Source organism: Echinops telfairi, unplaced genomic scaffold (genome assembly GCF_000313985.2).
Source record: "Echinops telfairi isolate 266 unplaced genomic scaffold, ASM31398v2 ScPeMD7_2010;HRSCAF=2546, whole genome shotgun sequence".
Classification (NCBI taxonomy): domain Eukaryota; kingdom Metazoa; phylum Chordata; class Mammalia; order Afrosoricida; family Tenrecidae; genus Echinops; species Echinops telfairi.
Window position 1 is genome coordinate 6,337,310 of NW_022105908.1, and position 7,544 is coordinate 6,344,853.

General features: G+C 40.1%; 1 protein-coding gene across 4 annotated transcripts in view; it reads left to right on the forward strand.

Moving 5' to 3' along the window:
* Window positions 1-7,544, forward strand: part of DHRS7B (dehydrogenase/reductase 7B) — an 83,748-nt gene that overhangs the window by 38,151 nt on the left and 38,053 nt on the right. The gene's annotated exons all lie outside the window — the stretch shown is intronic.

Sequence of the window (7,544 nt, forward strand, 5' to 3'; positions counted from 1 at the left end):
GTAGTGTAGCCTGTAAATTGAGGCACAGAACAAGCAAGGCAGCTGCACACTGGTCCGATGATCAAAGAGTGAGAAACAAGAAATTTATATATATATAAATTGGTGCACAGCTACCCCTACAACTGGAGGACTAAGAAACCAGTGGTGACTCATGCCAGCAAACAGTGGTTTGTGAATATCGTGGATATTAAGCCCACGGCCAAGGAATTGCTGAAAAAGGTAAAGTTTATTCCTGGATCAGCACTGAATGCCATGGTTGAAATGATAGACAGGCAACCCTACTGGTGTATATCTAGACAAAGAGTTTGGGGTGTTCCGATTCCTGTTTTTCACCATAAGACAAAAGATGAATTCTCAATCAACAGAAATGTGGATTTTCAGAACTTTATTCTTGGCAAAGAGAAAGAAAAGCAGACAGAATTTTGTCTTCACGATGCCCCTCCCTACGCAATGATATATATATATATCATCTGGGGTCTTAAAGGCTTGTAGTCAAACAAGCTGCCATCAAGCAGGGAAGTAACCAAAGCTCGCATGGAAGAAGCACATTAGCCTGTGTGATCATGAGGTGTTGGCGGGAAAAGATATCAGAAGTTCAAAAACAAGCAATCAAATCGATTTGAAGGAGTGTGGACAAAGTGAAGACCCAAAACCCACCTGCAAGACCATTGGACAGTCCCTCACAGAGTAGCCATACAGGTGGGAGATGAATTCAGGGTGCAATATAGCACTGATGAAACATGTAACTATCCTCTGGTTCTTTAATATTTCCTCTTCATACTATTAAGGCTTGTTTTACCTCATTAATGCTGTTAGACCATACATATGTTCATTTGTATGATTAAGATCATTCGATGCAGGAATGCCAGGATGGATGACCCTTCAGAAACAGCAATGGGAGTAATGATTCCCTGAGGATACGGGGAGACACTCGGGAGAAAGGGGAGCTGATAGCAAAGATGACTGTAACACCACCACTAGAGGGGAGTGAATAACATAATTGTAGGTGAATGGATATATTGGATGGGTCAAGATACAGCTAAAATTATATGTATGAATAATACTAATATTTAATATGGGAAGGGTGAGAGAGGGAAGGGATAAAGGGGAGCTGATAGCGAGTTCAAGAAAAAAGAAGGTTTTTAAACTGATTGTAGTCATAATTGTACAACTATACTTTATGACACCTGTAAGAGCTCCCAATAAAATGATGAATAAAAAGTTATAATAATTAGAACTTGGAATATACGAAATATGAAAATTAGAAGTCTTTAAAAATGAAATTGAACACATAAAGGTTGATATTCTAGGCATGAATTGAGGCATTGCTAGACTGGCATTGGCTATTTTGAATCAGAAAATCCTATGGTTTCCTATGCTGGGAATGACACAATGAAGAGGCATGATGTGGCATCATTCCTGAAGAAAGCAAAAGGTCATTAAAACTACAGGAAATACCCAACATTGCAACAAGGCTGCCACAAATCAACAGGCCCTCCACAAGAATGAGAGAAGAGCTCTTGGTAGCCGCCAGTTTAATAAAGACTTCTAATTTAACTTAAAAAAAAAAGTGGAGAATGTTACTAGAAAATCAAGAGCAGGGGAGGGGAGCATCTACATTTCAGAGGAGGCACTTATATTTTTGTTGCGGGTTATGGTGGATAAGTGGGGAGGAGCAACCTCTCATCAGCAAGAGATACTAAATAATAATTGTGGGGCTCCTAAGCGAAGAATAAACCCAATTCTATGTTCCTGGGTAGACACTTCTGAATAAGTTTCTACCCAACCCTCAGTGATGGTGACCTTAAACTCTAGCCTTACAGGGAATGACATCCCTCAAGGGGCACACCAGGACTTGACAGGGAAGCCCCACTGAACGAGCCACCTCAAAACTACCAGTAGCCTTTGAACTTAAGACTGAAATTTCCTATTGGGAAAGGAAGCAAATGATGGCCACACCAAGATTGTGGAAATGGATGGTGGTTGTTGGATCGTGGGTGGGGACCCCTGGCTTAGTGGATGTCCAATGAAAGGGGACCCAAAACCACCTAATTACTATGTCAATGCTTCCCTTGCATTAATACAACATATTAATCTGATAGGCAAGGATCTTCTCTTGTAAGGAACGTTCCAGGACAATTTCCCCTGGCCCCAAACCCCATGCAAACAATTCATTTAAGAATTTAATTTGTACAAAGCAACAAATCATGGATTGTAGTTCGAAGCTGGACTATACTGGATAAACTCCAGTACCTTACGTTTTAAAAAAAATTATTTTATTGGGGGCTCGTACAACTCTTATCACAATCCTTACATCCATACATCATGTCAAGCACATTTTACATTTGTTGCCATCATCATTCTCAAAACATTTTCTTTCTACTTGAGCCCTTGGTATCAGCTCCCTATTTTCCCCTCCCTCATGAACCTTTGATAATTTATAAATTATTATTTTGTCTTGTCTTACACTGTCCAATGTCTCCACCCACTTTTTCTGTCCCCCTTCTCCCCCACCTTCCCTTTACCCTCCTGGTATCTCTACTCTCATTATTGGTCCTGGGGGGTTTATCTGTCCTGGATCCCCTGTGTTTCCAGCTCTTATCTGTACTGGTGTATATGCTCTGGTCTAGCCAGATTTGTAAGGTTGAATTGGGATCATGATAGTGGGAGATGGGAGTGGAGAGGAAGCATTAAAGAACTAGAGGGAAGTTGTATGTTTCATCGGTGCTGTACTGCACCCTGACTGGCTCGTCTCCTCCCCGAGTCCCTTCTGTAAGGGAATGTCCAGTTGCCTACAGATGGGCTTTGGGTCTCCACCCCACACTCCCCCTCATTCACAATGATACGACTTTTTGTTCTTGATACCTGATACCTGATCCTATCAACATCTCATGATCACACAGGCTGGTGTGCTTCTTCCATGTGGGCTTTGTTGCTTCTCAGCTACTGTGTTTCCCCAAAAAGAAGACACTGTCATATTTATTTTTCCTCAAGAAGACACCCTAGGGCTTGTTTTCAGGGATATCTTATTTGTATTAAGTGTGGTACAACAATCTACATTTATTCTAATATAGCTTAGTCGTCGTCTTCTGGAACATCGGCCCACAGTGCTGAGTCAAACGGCAGCCACCGCTTTACTACTTCTCCCTGAGGACACACAACACTTAAAGCAGAGATTCCTGCTCAATTCACTGAGAATTTTACTCTCACTATATCTCCCACTATGCCTCAGCTTGCAGCATACACAGAACAACTGGGACCTGACAGGGGGAGCCGACCTTGTGGATGGGGCCGCCCGCACCTCTCCGGTCCCCTCCGAGATAGCAGCTGTCACAATGGGGCGGATGAGACTGGCTGCCCATCTTTGTTACTGTGCTGCCTCCGTATGCTGTATAGCCACTCCCATCACTGTGTCTTATTGTGGGGGGATGGCTTATATTGTGCAAATGCTTAGAAATCCTGCTACGGCTTATTTTATGGGTATGTCTTATTTTCGGGGAAACACAGTAGATGGCCACTTGTTTATCTGCAAGACCCTAGATGCTGCATTTTTTTTTTTTAATCATTTTATTGGGGACTCATACAAACTCATCACGATCCATACATCAATTGAATCAGATATCTTTGTACATATACTGCCCTCATTCCCTTCTGGACATTTACTTTCTAAAGCTATATCTTTTGACAGCAGGAAACTATCAGCTTTCTTCACCACATTTGCTTATGAACCCACTTTTCTGTGATTGTGTCAGGAAGGTGAGCATCATGGAATGCCAGTTTAATAGAACAAAGTGTTCTTGCGTTGAGGGAGTACTTGAGTAGAGGCTCAATGTCAATCTGCTACCTTAATACTAAACCTATAAATATATGCACATAGATCTGTTTCCCCATCCTCATATATAAATGTATTTACTTATGTATATGCCAATCTGCTACCTTAATACTAAACCTATAAATATATGCACATAGATCTGTTTCCCCATCCTCATATATAAATGTATTTACTTATGGATATGCCTGTATTTAGACCTCTATAAATGCCCTTTGCCTCCTAGTTCTTTCCTTTACTTTTTACTTCTTGTCCCATTCTCATGTTCAGCCTTCATTTGGGTTTCAGTAATTCCTCTTGGTTACATTGCCCTTGATGAAGCCCTATCAGGCCTCCTACACCCTCCTCACCATCAATGCTAGATCACTTTTTGTTGCCTTGTCTCTGGGTTTACTAACACCCACTTTCTTTCCCCCACTTTCCCCTCTCCCATTGGTCCCTTTGTTTTCTTCTCCAGATTGTTTTTCCTGCCTGTCTTCTCTAGGTAGACCTGCAGAGATGATATGCACAAAAAACAAGACAGCAAAGCAACAAAACAATAACAACCAAAAGAGAGAGAAAAGCCTGTAAATGATTCCAGGTCTGTTTGTTGACCTATAGAAGTGTTTTCCTGTTGTTGAGTCTGATGGGGTGCCAGGCCCTGGCCCCAAAGTTTACTTTTGGTATTCCCTGGGACTTCGTTGCTCTCTTCCCCCTTGATGTTCTGTTGCACACCCATAGTGTTCCGCCTCAGTGTGGTGGGGTCAGATCGGGCACAGTTCCCGCACTGTGTCTCCAGTGTTGTTCCCTATAGCGCTGTCACAGTACCTTAAATTTTATGACAGTAGATAAACTATTGGTGTTATCAATGCAGGGGGATGATTAAAAATGCTTTTTTGTTTAGAGGGACTTACTGTCTGGTGGTGGTTTTATGGTGGGGTGTGTGTGTGTGTGTTGTGTGTGTGTGTGTGTGTGTGTGTGTGTGTGTGTGTGTGTGTGTAGGGTAAACCAGAGTCATTCATAACAAGGCTCCAGGAATGCCAGTTAAAATGTTTCAACAAGCTGATGAAGGAGGGCATCACTCACTCGTTTCTGCCAGGAAATGTGGAAGACAGCAACTTGGCCAATTGAGTGGAACAGATTCTTCGTTGTCCCCATTCAAACTGACCTGACAGAAAGCTCAAATTATTGAACAATACCTTTAATATCACATGCAAGCACATTTTTGCTTAAGGTCATCCAACAGTGGTTACAGCAGTACACTAACAGGGAAACCTCCAGAGGGTGGGTCAGGCCATATTCAGAAGAATAAGTGGAACAAGGGATGTCATTGCTGATGTTAGGTGGATCTTGGCTGAAAGCAGAGAATACCAGAAAGTGTTCGCTTGTGTTTTATTGACTTTGTAAAGGCATTCGACTTTGGAGATTATAGCAAACTATGGATAGCCTTGAGAAAAATAGGAATTTCAGAACAATTGTGCTCATGTGGAACCTGTACATGTATCAAGAGGCAGTTGCACCAATAGAATAAGGGAATACTACCTAGATGGTAATTATTGATAAGAACTTACTACTGCTTTCCAGCCTGGTCCTGCTACTATAGCTTCCGCAAAGAAGGGTGGCAAGAAGAACAAGGGCCATTTGGCTATCAATGAGCGCCTGACCAGAGAGTACACCATCAACAAGCACATCCATGGCGTGGGCTTCAAGAAGCATTCCCCTAGGGTGCTCAAGGAGATTCAGAAGTTTGCCATGAAGATGGGAACACCAGATGTATGAATCAACACCATGCTCAACAAAGCTGCCTGGGCCAAAGGAGTCAGGAACGCCCCATACCGTGTCCATGTGCAGGTGTCCAGGAAAAGTAATGAGGATGAAGATTCCCCAAACAAGCTCTATACAAGTGCCTGTCAGCACTCTCAAAAACCTACAGTCAATGTGCATGAAAACTAGTGGCTGATGATCTAATAAGGATTCTAGAACTTTCCGAAAGAAAGAAAGAAAGAAAGAATAATTTACTACTGTCATTTTCCTGTTTCCTATGGGGTTGGTTTTGGGGGAGTTTTTTTGGTGTTGCTACTGATTCCATCTTCCCACATAATTATATGTGCTGAATTAATTGTTCTTGGGTTTTCTTGTCGTTTTCTTCACTGCTGCTGTTTTAGTGTTTCCTAAATTTTTATTACTTTTTAAAAATTAAATGGGGTTTATTGATTTTATTTGCCTTTTTACCCTGTAATTTATTTGTTTAGTCCCACGTTTAAAAGTCTATTCTACCTGAAATTGATTTTTTTCTCCATTTGGAATTTTGCAAACTACACTATTCTTTTTTTTTTTTTACTTTTGTTTCAACCTGAGCTAACGAGCAATAAAAAAAAAGGACATACAATCGTATGTCTGAAGAACTTCCTGTATTATTTCTTGTGTAAATTCCTTTAATTTCTGTCTATCTGAAAATGTTCCTGGTTATTCCATCATATTTGAGAGGTAGTTTAGTTGTGTATATGATTAATGGTTGGTGTTTTTCTTTCATAGTTTTTTATATATCATCCCATTGCATAATTGTCTGTATAAAGTCCTGCTGAAAATTCAGAGCTTAGTTATTAGTTCTCCCTGTAGATAACTTTCCAGTTTTCTACAAGTGAGCTACTTTTAGAATTCTTTCCTATTCTTTGGATTTGGAAAGTATGATTATGTTTAGGAGTCTATCCTTGGTGTTAGTTGTGCTCAGGGAAAGAATATCTTTCATGATACTAGAGAAGTTTTCTTCCAGAAAAATCATTAATTTCCCCTGTACATTTTTTTTTCTCAAAATGAGAAGAAACTGCTGCAAATGTCTACTAATAATTAGAACATGGAATGTACAAAGTATGAATGTAGGAAAATTGGAAGTCATCAAAAATGAAATCGAATCGATGAAGATCTAGATCCTAGTTATTAGTTGCAGAAATGAACTGGTATTGCCCATTTTAAATCAGAAAATCATATAGTTCACTATATTGGAAATGACATTCAAGAGGAATGGTGTCCTCAGAATTCAGACTCAGAAAGGACATTTCAAGATTGTGGAATACAATGCTGTCTGGGACAGGATGATATCTATCTGTATACAGCAAGTCCAGCCAATAGAATTAGGCAAATTCATGCACCAACCAATAAAGCTAATGATGAAAATAATCGAAGAATTCTACCAACATCTATCTGAATTTGATCAAACAAGAACCAAGATACATTGATAATTAGTTGATTGGAATGCAAAAAGTTGTAAACAGAGGAAGAAAGATTTGGAAAATACAAACTTGGTAGTAGAAACAAAGCTGGAAATTACATGACAGAATTTTCAACAAATAACATCTTTATCACAAATACCTTTTTTAGCAATACAAAATACAGGGACTTCTCCAGATGGAGCTCACAGACGTCAAATTGACTATCTCTGTGAAGCTCAATATAAGCTAAAATGAGACAAGGGGCTGACTAGAACAGATCATCAATTGCTCATGTTCAAGTTGAAGCAACAAGTCCATGTGAGCCAAAATACAACCTTGAGTATATCCCACCTTAATTTTGATAATAGATTTGACTCAAGAACAGATTTTAATAGCAAATACTAATAGCAACAGATCTGATGGGCTCTGGAGTGACATTAAGAACAGTAAGCATGAAGAAAGCAAAGATCAAAGTGGATGTCAGAAGAGACTGAAACTTGCTTTCATCATAGAGTAGCTTAGGCAAA